This window comes from Sus scrofa, chromosome 2, assembly GCF_000003025.6.
Source record: "Sus scrofa isolate TJ Tabasco breed Duroc chromosome 2, Sscrofa11.1, whole genome shotgun sequence".
Lineage (NCBI taxonomy): Eukaryota > Metazoa > Chordata > Mammalia > Artiodactyla > Suidae > Sus > Sus scrofa.
In genome coordinates, this window is record NC_010444.4 from 96,261,454 (window position 1) to 96,276,653 (window position 15,200).

Genomic DNA, 15,200 nt, shown 5'->3' on the forward strand with positions numbered 1-15,200 from the left:
AAAGAAGAGATTCAGATTGTTCTCCAGTTCCTGTGTATCCTCCCTCAACACTAGAAGTAGTCAGTCAGTGAGGTCAAGTCTACCATCTTGTAATGCACAATGGCAGTTCACTCTCAGCCCCACTGCTGATGGCTTTGAGGGGATAAGTAAGATGCCCCAACATCTTACAGGGTAAGACCAAACATTCTTTTCAGTTCACCATTTGAGATTTTTGGTATAGCTCTAATAGCTTTCTTACCCCAAGAGCAAATATTCAGGATTATCAAAAGCTAAACAATTCAAGTACCTACAGATTAGTTAAAAATTAAAGTTATTTGACATGTAATATCAGGAATGAATTAGTGTTGGCAAGAAAAAGTTAACTCCGAAACTGACGGGTTTGTCACTCATCTTAAATACACGTGCCCTGTTCATATAATCAAAACCATCACAAAATCAACTTATGATAGACATATATACATTACTATATTTGAAATACAGTGAACAAGGATTCCTCTTTCTTCAGCTATTAAGAAAACTTACTATCACAGCCACTTGACACAACTCTAGAAATATAATCTAATGAATCTGTATGACATGACAATAGAGTCAATGACTGCTGAGAACATTATTTTCTTGCTAAAATTTGCAAAATTGTTTCAAAAAGGTCTCTCTATGTGTATTACTTCAGTTCTATATGTGACAATATATCAGTTAATATTAGAAAAATTTCTGACACAAATTGTATCTTAAAATATATTTCACAAATTTTATTTATGCAGAAACCTAATAACTAGTTTTCCTATATAAATACATAATTAATGCTTAATTTGTAGAATTCATCATTCATTAATACAGTTTCTGAATCATTTTTAGTTCATACGAATTGTAACTTTGATTAAAAAGGGCTTAATTTGCCTGAACTTGGGAGTTGATCTTGAGTTGATCAAAAATTATTTTAAAAATCTAAAATTAGTATTCAACTACATTTGAAAATCTTCAATTTTGGGAGATACATATACCATGATCTATATTAAAAAATGTAAATGTATCCATTATCTACCTGCATGTGCATATATATGCAGCATATACTTATTACACATACTTAGACTTCAAATTCTGGTAACTTATAAAGCTCATTATTTCAGGAATAAATGCAGATTTCTACATCTCAGTTCTTCTTTACACCCATAAAACCAGAGGAATTGTTTTATATGAAGAAGAAAATAAAACTCTGAATTTTTATTCAGAATATTTGACAGGAATAGAAACACCTTAATAAATAAAAATTAAGTTTAGAAATATTTATCTATTGTGCCTTCAAAATGTGAATACCTACAAAAAAAGTTAGATTATTTTGAGAGTAAAGTCTACCAAATGTTTTTATACAGAATTAGAATGTATTTGATAGTTTAACCGCTTTTGATTTAATTTAATGATGTCGAAGACTTAAGGAAACCAGTACTATCTATCCAGTCAAATAACTACTATGAAATAGTATATCACAACATTTAAAAATTAAACACTTATCTGAGTAGGAAAGTGGGTTTCTTTTCAGATGAGATATGTATTTAATGAATACATATGTATTAATGAATAAAATAAATTTTGAAACTGGAAATTTGGTTTTTCAAAAAACTCTGGTTTAAACATTCCAATAAAAATCGACTCAAATTTAAATACATTTGTTCATCATTAAAGATGTCTGTGAACTTTTAAAATTTTATTTTTAATAAAAAGTAAATATTTCATCAAATATATTTGGAAGAAAGCTTTTGGTCTATGAATATTATAAAGGTTTCTTAGAAGTCTCTTAAAGGCTGAGTACAATAAAACTAGGGCAATGCATATATTCTCAGTTACTCTTTAAAAAAAACCTGTAAAAGTGACTATAGTGGCATGTTCTGACACATTCTTTTCATAAACCAAACCCTGTTAGTGACAGCAGAACAGATTGTGTGCATCTGCTGGGAATGAGCCAGATGACAGTGGAAAAACGCACATGGATACCTTGGCACAGCAAATAAAAAATGGAGAAAAAAAAGACCTGGAAGAGAAAATGCTCAACTTTAATTGAAACATTCTTTCCAACATGATGAACTTCATCCAACCACCTCTTGTAGCCTGTCAATTTAACATACAAGAGTGTGTTTTAAAAGGGTCCTTTGTAAATTAGAGCTGTTTTGTCCTTTTCTTGCACTAAATATTGACTCAGGTTTTGGATTATTTCTTCAAATTATGGCAAATATAATAAGCATGAGGGTAGAAAAAGAGGCCAAACCACACTACCACAGTCTGGTAAGAGAATGCTAAACTTCTAAAAACCCTTTCAGGTTTAAGTCAAATTTTAAATATCTGTGTTAAGTTTTGAATTATATGGGTGTCATACTGCCAAGTGGTAGAGATACCACAATTCAAATATTCTGCAAATGTGACTATTGTAAATGCTGCTTGTACTCAATAGTGCTACAATATTTGATTTTATGCTGATCAACCACAGCATTGTTTAAACAGTTGGCTCAATAGCACTAGAGAGGTCCATACATAAAAACAAATGTGCTTCTACAAATCATATCAGGAAGTTCTCTTGGATGCTCTGATTACAATGAAAATTTATTCTATACAGTATACAATGCAAATTTTAAACTGGAGACGAAGTTGTTTAATAGATTAGTAGTCTGACAGAAGCAGCTGCAGTCAAAAAAAAAAAAAATCTGGTGATTAACAGCCATTTTCCAGTAATCATAACCCTGGAAAGGGCTACTAAGCAGGGGGAGGGGGTTGCAGATGGGAATAATTCTCTAAGCCCATGTGCCTTAGAGGGCTCCATCATCTTCATGCAGACTTATTATTATTATTATTATTTTTAAATTAAAGCTTTTAGAGGCATCCTTGATTGCAGTGTTGGGAGCTGTCCATGCTGTTTTACCATAGGGAAGTCCACTCTGCAAGTACTCCCTGCACTGAGCACTCTGTAGCCAGGCATTTAAACTGGGCTAGAAAAGAAAGCTGAAATGCAAGGTGCACGCTGGAGGGGCCTTATTCAGGAGCATAAGAATAATTTCAAATGGTTGCAACTCCACAGGCTGTCTAAACGGGGCAGGCTTCATCGACCGACACTACCTGTCATCTAAAACATTTTCTTTTCATTGAGAAATTAAGTGAATATAAAAGCTGAACAAAAAAGTGGTAAACAGACTCTAAGACCAGATTTATTCCTATTTTCATCCAAATCTTACCTAAATTTATTTATTTGTGTTATCGAAAGGTATAACCTTCAGATAAATTTCTGCATTTTCTGTGCTAATTTATATTTCTCTTGCATAAAGAAAAATACCCAAATTGTTCATTTGTTAATATCAAAGTTGATAAACTAAAATTAAAATGAACAGTCTCTCAAATATGGGGAAAAAAAGGACAATAGGAGTGAGTACCTTTTACTTATTTTTTAACTATTCCAATAAAAATGCATTTTATATTTACAATTTATTAATCTATTCAACACATATCTACAGAATATCTATGATATGCAAGAGTGATTGAAGAGTAGAAAGATGAGAAAATGACACTTCTTCTCCACAAATTAATTTATCTCCATGTACAATAAAAACTGTGTAATAAGAAAAATAAAGAATACTAATGAATCCTTCAAACATGATTAATACTAATGCTAAGAGATGAAAAAAACCTTTAGAATTCTTGGTGAGGCTGTTTTCACTACTACAACCACGTAATAACTCTATGTACCTTAAACATTTCTTTTAAACTGAACTTTTATTAAAACTAAGCAATAATCCATCTGGAATTCAGAACTTTTAATAAATGATTTTTAAAACTCATAGATAAAATTATTTGGTTCATTGGTTCCATTTCTGATTCTAAAAATAATGTGATATTTAACAACATCTGATCTGTGAAAGAGTTTGATTTTCTTGGAGTATATTGTACTTAGCGATCATTAGCACTGACCTCATATAACATCAGAATTAGAGACTTGCCCTTAAAATGACCTGATTTTAATGGTATGAAAGTATCATTGAAAAAAAGTTCAAAATAATTGTTCCACCAAGCATTTCTAAGTGATCACCACTGGCAGGAAGATAAAATGATTAAAAATACTGTAGTGCTATGATAATAGTTTACTAATTACAAATCACTTATGTGTATTACTCTGTTTAATCCTTACAACAGCTCTAAGAGGTGAGTGGCATTATTATTCCCATTTTACAGATGCTGAAACTAAGGCTTTCTGATGGTTAATAAACCTACCTACAACCACTAGCCAGTAAATGGAAGGATGGCGTTTGGAGCGAGTTTGGTCTTCGTTCTTAACAATTACTTTCTATTGCTTATGGGTCTGTTTGTCTAACAGACACATGCACAATTAAAGAAATAATATTAAGTAAGACAATGTGGTCTTCAAACTCTTTATGTTTGTAAATCAAGAGAGCTGATTTTCTCTTTCTCTTGCATACATTCTCATCCTCTCAGGCTTTTTGTTACTTTCTTTGCTCTTTCGCACTCATCTCCTCCTCTACACACACACACACACACACACACACACACACACACACACTCTTTGGATTTTTGGTCCAACATTTCACCAGATATAATCAAGGCCATAATTTTGTTCAACTAGTCCAGTAACTGTACCATTTTCTGAGACTTCACAGTGTTGTGCGTTCTTTGCCATGGATGTGCTATCCACTGGCTTTAAAAGCTGTCAGCGGTTCCTTACAAAGACACCATTCTGTAGCCTTTACCGCTTCAAGATCAGTGTCTGGAGTTCTTTTGGGATATGGCATTGCGCTATGATGAACTACATCCATCTCTCAAGCATAAGGTGATAACACCTGAAACAATTCTATGATCTCACATGTGTAGTCAAAACAAATTAAAAGTGCACTAGCTTTCTCACAATACCAAATATTCTGAAGCAAGAAGGGAACTAAGGAGAGAACCCAAAAACAATAAAAATTGAGAGAAAAAAAAGAGTGAAGTCAAGAATTCTTTGATTTTTGAAGCTAAAAAATGAGAGAAGACAAAGCTCATGCTATCTCAAGAAAGATCAAAGAGCCCTAGAAGATATACTGCTCATTCATTTCAACCGAAGGGCCATAAGGAAACAAGCAATAGGACTGAGTATCTTATTTGGCCCTTTGCAAACCTATTAATATCATCATGAAATTTTCTTTTTGATTTACATAAGTGGGAGAGAAACTCAAAGGTGAAAGAAAAGAGAAACACAGTCAAAATTATTTCCAAAACCTATAACCTAGACAGACTTTAGGTTACAAGTGGTCTTTTGATAAATACTAGAAACGAACAGATGGATAATACACCTTTTTTTTTTTTTAATAGCCAGGTTTAGGTGAAGAAAAATAATCCTGATGAAACTAGGTCTAGGTTTTATACCTTTTAAACATAATTATATTAACTAGTACAGAAGAAGAGTGAAAAGATCTATTTTCTGGACCACAAAACCTTTACTTAAAGACCATCCAAAAACTTAGTAAGGCTCCTCAAATGTAAACAGAAATCAGGTAACTTAAGAAAATACTTGGTTATTTACTGGTTAACATTTAAAAATTTTTAAAATTCTTCCCCAGCGAATTACCTACTTCAGGAACCTCCAAGAGATGCATGTTGTAATCACGTACAGTTTTATAATACCTAAATAGCAAGATAATTCATTTTCTATTAAAAATTTATCCAGTGCACATATTAAACAACTGAAACTTTACCATGTGTCTTAACAATATTTATTGACTGGTGATGATTCAGATTATCCTGTGGCTCTGGAGACTTCTAAGAAGATAAAGAAGTCTCCTACCATATACTAAATAAAAGCACAGCTTTAAAGGTTGAATCTGAATTTTTAAAGAGAATGTCTAATTTTGTAAGAAATAAACGTCAAAAAATTACTGATCCAATGTATATTAATATATGCAAAATAAAGTTCACTATCTTTTCCTCTTGCTAATGGGCCCTGAAAGTGTGCCAGGTGTAGGGCTCTTGCTGATAACACCTATGGCAAGAATACGCCATTGTGATCTTATGAGCTACCTTTTACATTTTAAGATCTATGTTGTGTTCATTTCTTAACACTTTTTAAGGAAACATTTGGATTCCTAGAAAAACAGTTGCTCAATATGTAAACATTAAAAATCTCTTATCTATTTTAGTTTAAGGAGAAATAAATCAAATTATGTTTAACTGTTGATCTGATACAGTGAATTTTTATATAGAGAATAATTGGTTTAGTGGATTAATTAATAAACTAACATTTATATGCGATTTGTATACTGTTAAATCAATAATTCAGTTTAAAAATAAAGTTGGAACAAATATTTATTAAGTAGTAACTTTCTACTTAAGGCTCTAACTTAATACATTTCGACGAGAGAAGGCTGGTTTTAGGAAGGTGCGCTGGCAATAATTTGACTACACTTCACGCAAGTAAGAATTCCACTACTGACTGAAAGGAGCCATCGCAGCTAGAAATTATTTTTTAATAAGATTTTTAAATATCACGTTGGTAATGGTTAAAAATGTAATTGGTAATTAAAGACTGGTTTTAACAATTTTTTACTGTGTTTTATGAGAGGTATGAGTTTTCAGACTATAATTTCAAATGCAAAGCAAATTAATGGAGATATTTAGAAGTTGATATATTTTGCATGATGATAATAAGCACATTACTTACACTGCACCTTTTAAATGAAGAACATAAACCAAATCTGCAAACCAAAGCCCATATTTTCTCTCTTTGTATTTTGACCTAGTAATCATTAAAGTTGTGAGTGTTTATCAATAATAATTATTGTAGTGCCACATATTGTGTGGTGGAACATTGCTATCTCCCGATAAGTACAAAAACCACTCAATGTTAATTTGCATCACAAAATGACCTAACATACCTGGAAAATAATGTACAGGCTTCACTGAAAAGAAACCTTTATATTTTTCTCTGTAAAACAAACAAAAATACAGACATATGATTGGGCCTGTCTGTGCTGGAGGAGGGGGTGGAGAAGAGGACTCATTTTCTATCTTACACCTCTTGTTTTATGCATTCTAAACTGCTATATGGGAAGAAAAAGAAAACATACTGAAACCACTTTGCAGTTAATGCCTTTGTGATTTAAGAGGCAGAGGTCTCAAGTTAAAGAAGGGAAACAGTATGCTTTTCCTTTCCCAAAGCGATTGCCCAGGGAGAAGGCCCTCTGGTCCTTAGCCTACGCAAGGGGAAAAAAGGACATTACTTCGGGCTGAAATCACTCTGAGACAGAAGAGGGGAAGTTTATGATGTGGCACTGTGCACTGTATCTGGTCTGCAGCCAGGAAGTTTTCATTTTGTAGCTCTGCTGCCAGTACCTGCCCTGCATATTCAGAAATAAAAATACACCAGAGCTCCAACTCAGAAACTGTGGATGTTACAAAGAATTAAAAGAGTTTATTTTTCTTTCTTTATTCTGAGTGTAATTACTGTTTTTAAAAAGAAAGAGCTGAAACTATAGTAACTGGAGGTTTTTTTTTTTTTTTTTTTTCCCATTTTAAACTCCCCAAACTACCTTCCCACAAAGCCATTTAAGTTAAATGGTACATTTACAGACTCACCTACATGAAGGATATAACTTAAAACATCTGCTTAGACATGTATGTTCTGTTCAGATATAAAGAATGTGGCAAAAACTGAAAAATATAGGGCCATTTAATTCTTAAAATGTATGTTCTTATGTGTGTGTGTGTGTGTTCGTTCATTAAAGAGATTTTTGACTGCAATTAGGTAGTCGGTCCTATAAAGGCTTCCTTGTGTGACCATGATTTCTAAAAATAAAATGCTCCAGTGAATATTTCTGCTAAATAATCACATCTTCAAAATTACTTTAAAGAAATCCCAATCCCTCATGTTACATTAAGCAGTAATACCAGCTTTCCATAATAAGCCTTAGTTGTATACCTCTTGCATGGTCAACAATTAATTAGAAGGTTAAAAAAAAGTCATGTTTACTTTATTAAGTAGTAGACTAATTTCCTTGTCCATCCCTACTTATTTACACTGGTGAATCTATTTTCTAAATTTGCAAATAAATAAGCATATCTAAGCCAAGGTTGCCTATCTTCAGGGTTCGGGAAAGAAGCATTCTATTGCTATCATTCTAACTTGCTGAAAGAATCACAGATGTGTGAAAGAGAGAGGGGTAGTGGTTAGCTGTTTCAAAAAACACTTCGCATTCTATCAAAGGACCATATCCATCTCTTTTTATATCCAATATGCTAGAGATCCATGGTATCTAAGAACAATTTATATGAATTCTTCATGTGCATCTTATCTATGACAACAAGATACAAGAGGAAAACCAGACCATGCTCAGGATATTGTTTGGAAAAAGTAGATTCTCACCAGGGACTGCTTCAGATATCAGTTCCTCCAGTCTCTAAAAACAAGTATAAGGCACTTGACTTAAATCATTACTAGAAGATCTGCACTGTCATTCTACATGAATCGCAACCACTTGCAGGATGAACAACATTGCTCCATTCATTTCAAATTTACAACATTAAGAATTAATAAAGTCTCTATAACATCTGCATTATTAAAGAGTAATGATTCCTGCAGAAATCTGCCTGCAATAGGTTTACTGTTTTTATCATTTATAATATCACCAATTTCCTTTATAACATCCTCAAGAGATTACCTTCCTGTATTTTTTGAACTTTGTTTACAACTGGCTACATTTTAAAAATAAATACAGAGATTTATCTTAGGCAATGTACAACAAATACATTGTGGTGATGACGAATGCTCGTAAGATCATGTTATCACCTCAAACATAAATATGTATATAACAAGTATCATATAATTTTCATACTTAGGAATATAACTTTCCTTTTTATAGTTAATGTTAAAAAATACCAATGAAATGTGAGATAATGCTTATTGGATAATCTTTTTCATATCCTTATATTTTACAATGAATTCTTTGTTATAGAATTTTTTTAAATTATTTCTCTTGCACCAACAAAAACAACTAACCTAAGAACATTGATGCCATCTACTTAATCTTAAGAGAGATAGGGAATGGGACTTTTAGCTCCCTTTATTTCTTTATGCTTCAATAAATCTGTAAAATAGTTACTACCGAATTCTTGTTTTGAGCAAAATTAATTCTTGTGCCCTTTATAGAAGTTAATACTAAAATTACAAAATTTTGGGGCATTTTTTCAACATTCAGTGTGAGAAAAGTTATCAATTAGAACTGCTTTTAAGAAAAACCTGACAGTTTCCTTTGCTCACTAACTACAGCAGCCGATTAGAAATTATTTTCTTTCTCATGCTGTTATTCACTTACATACTGCATATTTGCTTCAATTCTCCAAGGGAAGAAATGTGGCTCTTGTGGGAAAGGTCCACCCCTTTCTACATGTTTGCTTCCTTGAACGAAAGGAACACACCCCCTAACATTCTTTGAAATGCGTCCAACATGCAAAGAATTGTAATAGCACTGTATTATTGACCAAATTAGAATATCTTGAATGAGTCAAATATTATCAAATTGCATGTGTTTTGAATCAACTAAATGACGCATACAGAGGTAACAGAAATGAACCACATTTAGTCAAAGCCTAGGGTCTACGTTTGGACGCTCAGAATACTTGTGTTAGTGAAAGAAATCTGTGGCTGTTTTTGTGCCCTTGTGTGTGGTATGACAACTCAGAAGGAGGCCCATAAATGTTACAGGCTTCCGAGTACATCCTTTGAACCTAAGACCCATTAAGGGAATGCCTCCTCCCTTTCATAAATACTTTAAAAAAAATATTCAGAAACTGAAGTAGCCATCTTTTGTAAATAGAATCAGAAAGTTGTCTGAAATCACAGAAGTACAAGAATATGGAAAGCCTACGCTCACCATCTTAATGACAGAAAACTCACACCAAAGTTGGTAACCACTAACTTCTACCTCATTAGACAATTTTCTGGTCAGGAGAAGCTGTCTTCTAAGTTTTCCTTCTACTATATTGAATACTATGCTCCCAAAGCAAGTTTTTTTTTCATTGCTATTTTTAACAAGGCGATAGATTCCAATTTTGTGGGAATCTATGCATTTATCCTTACCTGTTATTTTCTTAAACTCTCTTTTTTACTCTACCTTTACACGGAAATTTGCAAATATAAAGACACAGAGTAGGCAAAATTTTGTATCTTTTAAGATATTTCATCATCTAAAACGAAATGGTTTAGTCCCCTTGCAATTTGTTCATCAGGCATTTGTGGATGAACTCAGCTGTATAATTTCCAGGCCTACAAAATGGAAGCTCTGATACCTAGTCTATGTTTTTCACTCGGAATTAGAGTGAACATAAACAGTGAGCATATAAGCTGGAGCTGAAGGTAATAAACTTATTAGAACTTAGTAAGACAGTGTTATGGTCAAAGAAAACCTGCAAGTGTATGCCACAAACCCACTCAGATGAAACATCTCATTCATTGGAATCTCCTATCTCACTGTAATAATGCACAGAAAATTAAACACATAAATATTAATTTTATGTATCACAGAAGATGTAGGCAATGAAAATGCAATGTTTACATTTATGAGTGACTCATTAGTGTTTTATTGTGTGAAACACTAGGAGGCATCAGTTGGGTAAAAAAAGGCTCCAATTTTTAAAGAAGCAAGAAATTACTGTAGAGTTGGATGTGTAAGAAGTAGGGGTTTTCAAAATGTTATTATGTCAACTAAACTTTTTCTCTGAAATAAACTCTGAAAACATCACATTTTGTGGCCAAAAATGACCCTTATAAAACATTCACAAAATACATATAATTTGACCAATAAACACCTATCAAAATATATTTCAAATATACAGATTCATTAGCTATGTAATTCCACATTTTTATGAAAAATATATTTGGTAACAGAAGAACATAATGGCTATTAACTACCATGCATTTTCTGCTCTGTTACTCAATACCATGAGTGTATGTTTTATTTCTGGCAAATTCTGTTTTATGCTCTCTACAATGCCTTTGAAAATGTCTACTGCAAATTAAGCCTTATAATAATAACTGCTTCACATAAACATCCAGAACTTGGTATCTGTTCAGAAAGAAGTGATGGAACTTAAAATGTAAGCTACGTATATAAAAGAGGACATGTTTTCTCTTATTTCACTATTGAAAGCCTATCATCTGAAAACTGAGTTTTCTACTGTTTGAATGGCTCTTCATAAGGAAGAAGCAACAGGGTCGTGGTATACTTATCTAGCAATCATTTGAAATTGGAGTGTCTTGCCATTCCCCAACAATCAGCTTTTATCTCTGACCTATCAAAATAACATGTGAACTGCGTAATCCGCCTTTTGTAAGGTGCACAGACTCTGTTGTAGCTCCTGGTTTTGTGAATCGCCTGTGTAATCTGGTTTGATTTCCTAAAGATGACAGATCTCGGTGAATAGTCAGGCTTTACTGAGTGCAGGGCAGTCCACGCGCCCGTGAGATTAAGGTACGGTGCTGAGGACGGGGATCTTAATCACCTACCCTTCCACATTCAGCACACAGACTGCGCACCGGTGATTAAATCTTCATTGTGTCCAGGCAATCACTGTATTCATGAAATGAATATGTGCATTTTTGTAAGTTTTAGGTATTAATTTGTGTGTTTTCTCAGAGGATGTGCTTTGGGTAAAAAAAAAAAAGTAGAACTTTATTAATAGTCTCTTTACAGTCCACTCTGTGGCCCTTAATTGCATATGAAATTCTTCCATCTTACTTTGAATCATGCCCCTGAAGCCAGGGTTCTCTGTTTAATAACTATTTTTTTTGTTGTTATGAAGCACAAGTGTCGCCGCACAGATATTTCCCCATTTTTGTCACTTTCTGAGATTTCATAGACACAAAATATACCGCATGCAGAGTTGGGAAATAAAACCACAAAATATACTACAATAAACAGAAGAAAGTTTTGAAATACAGCGTTAATATATGCCAATGAGTTTTTTAAGCTCATTTTTTTAAGTAAAATAAGTTTAAATACAATAAATCACTTATCGGAAAGATATGGTTGTTATGCTATACAATTTACTGATTCAGTAAAGAGAAGGGCCAAGGAAGAAACTGACAGACATCTGAAAAATATAAAGACATGTTGCTTTTTCAGGATCCAATTTTGAATCATTAGATAGCCCTTTTCCCTAATGGAGTGAACTATTCCCTCAAATTTTGAAAACTGAATGTGTTTACAAAATAGAAAAGAGGGAAGGTACAATAAAGTCCTTGTTACTTAAATTGCATGTATTTAATGTTAATATGTTTCTGTTCTGAAAAGTTAATATATATGATTGCATAGGTTTAAAGTATGAACAGCTGAGAAAAGCCGGAAAATTGATTTTTTATTTTAAAATGCTTTGTTATTTAAACCAAAGAAATAAATTAATATTGAATAAAAGTTACATCTTTAATACTGCCTTTCACTATATTCCACATATATACATAGCAATCATAATGTAAATAGCATAATTAATGAATGAGGTAAAAATACTGTTTTTAGTAAGAAGTCTGGAAAATATGCTACAAATACTCAAAGCTGTGTGAATTACAACAGTAAAAAACAGATTTTTATAAAGTTTAGCAAAACCTGAAGTAAAGATAACTGTCAACTATTGTCTCCTTAACTTGATTAGGGGATCACATCTTAAACACTGCCTTTAAAGTGTGTTTTAATGAAAACTTTTAGAATTCATTTAGAAGTCTAATATATAGTCAAGTATACTTTTGCACAAATAGAATGAGATACTTGATTTTAGAGATTTTTTTTCCTCTTGAGATCAGACATTAGATAAGTACATCTCCTTTTACCTGTCAAGTTCTGCATCTACTTGCTTTAGAACTACCTCTTTTAACTTAATAATTTCATGTATACTCTGGAGGACAATAATATGGTTTATTAACTGCATTATACTTAACTGAAATGCTTGTGCCATACTGGTATATACTGAATGTTTTCAAAGACTGGCCCAAATTGACATTATTTTAAAAATTAAATAAGATGTTTTTATTTCAAATTGGAGATGGTTAATCTCTTTAAAGCTAAAATTAGTACGCAATACAGAGGGGCTCACAGGTGGTCACATTTCCATGTCCTACCAAGTCTCTAGGGATTGGAGTTATTACATTCTACATAAACATCTTTACTCTGCAACCACAATTCTATCGCAAGGTGCCAGTTAAAAAGAGGCTGGTCACTTTTTTTGACTGGTATAATGAGGTAGCCAGAGTTCCTTTTATAGCACTTAGAAAATACATGCAGTCACCAACCATTTCACAAGACAGTTACTATTAGAGTTAGTATCAGATTCACAATAGTAAAATGCACTTTGTGTCAAAGCAATTCTCCTCTGGGGATGGGTTAAAGAATTGGCAGAGAGCCTGACTCTACTTATTATACCATCAGCATTTACATATAAAGGTATTTTACACCAAAGACACACTTTCCTAAAATGTGAAGAAAAAGAGCTTTTCCCCCCAAAATGAAAACTACTGGACCTAAAATAGACATGTTTCAGACATACGATTTCCTTTAAGAATGAATAGCCATATTCTGGGAAGGAGATAACACTAGCAATAAATTTAAATATTTGCATAGTATTTAATAACACAATAAGCAATGTGCCATGTCTATATATACTTCCTTTGTGCCAAACTTTATCACTGAGTTTGGTAACTTTCATCTGAAGTCCAAAGAGAAGTGACTTAACCTTATTTGTTTTTAAACAGCTATGTATTTGACCTAAACAGCAATGCATACACTGAAATCCCAACAAGAATCATGAAATGTGTAGACTACCATGGCCAAGGTATTACTTCGTGTTCACATCAAAGAAGCCCTCTATCAAGCCAGCACTTTGGTAATGGAAGGAGATGCACAAAGGTATACTCTGACAGACAGCCATGCTTTAGCTCAAACTAATCCCAAGATTTAGTAGCTCAGAAGCATAACCCAAGGCAAATTGGAGTCTTTGGTGGGACTCATAGCAGCATCTTTCCACAGTGAACTAACGGCTAAATCTTAAGGCATGTACTTCAAGGTCACAGAACATTCTGTGAAATATTAAAATCCACCAGGGTCCACACGCTCCACCATATCAAACATGCTAATGACGTGAACTAACTTCATGAAACTTTAAACACACTGGTGTGACAAGAACAAGTCAGGAGTGATTTCAATAACTGATGGCAAAAACAGATAAGACTATCTAAAAAGTTACTTTTAGCAACACACAAGGAAATCATGGAATCTAAGAGAAGAAAGCACAGCAAGCCTCAACTTCAGCCTTCAAATAGGCACAGGGATAGACCCAGCACCGGGAATATACTGATGCAGATTTCAGAGACAATACCCCCGCTATTTCTATTTCCTAGAGAAATGTCAGAGGTACTTACATGAAGGAAGAAACGATCAGATTAGTCCTTGGGATATTTTCCTTTCTTAAGAGAGAGAAAGAGAGAGAAAAAAAAATAACAACAATAATCTACTTCGTCCAGCCTCGAAGTGCTTCTCCACCTGATTCAAACATGCAGCCACGGCGACCCACACAGAACCTTCAAAGTCAATCCAATAGCAGCCCGAAGATGTCTGGGTGTACGCGTGTGCTCAAGTGTCTGACTGCGAGCAGAGCGAGCAGAGAGCTGGGGACGATGAGTGTGTGTGCGCGCGCGCGCGCGCGGAAGGAGCGCGCGGGGGAGGCGCGCTCGGGACCGCGCGTTCGCGCGCGCACCGCCGAGGCCGAAGGAAGGAGCAGGAGCAGGAGGAGGAGGAAGGGGAGGAGGAGGAGGAGGAGAAAGTGGCTCTCAGCGGCCGGCGGGATTAAAAGTAACCAGACTCGTCCAGAAAACTGCGTCCAGGAAGGAAGTGACAGAAGACGAATGGGAAAAGGAGAGCCGCTCACAGCCTTTGAAACATCGCGTAAAAGAGGCGGGGGGCGGGGGGGAGTGGAAGGATATTGGGAGGGGAGGCGGGGGTGGCAGAGAAGACGGAGCACACGGCTTGGGGTTCTAAGCACCACATCCCATGAAATGCCTCTTGCCTTCTTTTCCTTTATTTTATTTTGTCCTTGCCTTTGACCGGCGCTGCCTTTTCCTCTCTTTCCCTCACAATCCCAAACCGTTGACTCTTTCTCCTCGCGAGCTGGAGAAATCATCAGTTTCACTCTTGCAA

General features: G+C 34.2%; 1 protein-coding gene across 41 annotated transcripts in view; it reads right to left on the reverse strand.

Annotated features, from left to right (window-relative positions):
• MEF2C (myocyte enhancer factor 2C) overlaps positions 1-15,200 on the reverse strand; it is a 174,521-nt gene that overhangs the window by 139,047 nt on the left and 20,274 nt on the right. For 2 of the 41 annotated variants that reach the window (XM_021082245.1, XM_021082163.1), the window contains exon 1: positions 14,426-14,714. The exons of 19 other annotated variants lie outside the window; for them this stretch is intronic. The gene's annotated coding sequence lies outside the window, so the exon portion shown is untranslated. Of the gene's footprint in view, positions 1-14,425; positions 14,958-15,200 lie in introns of those variants that run through there. 20 more of the 41 variants (XM_021082243.1, XM_021082125.1, XM_021082261.1 and 17 more) reach the window with 18 other exon arrangements.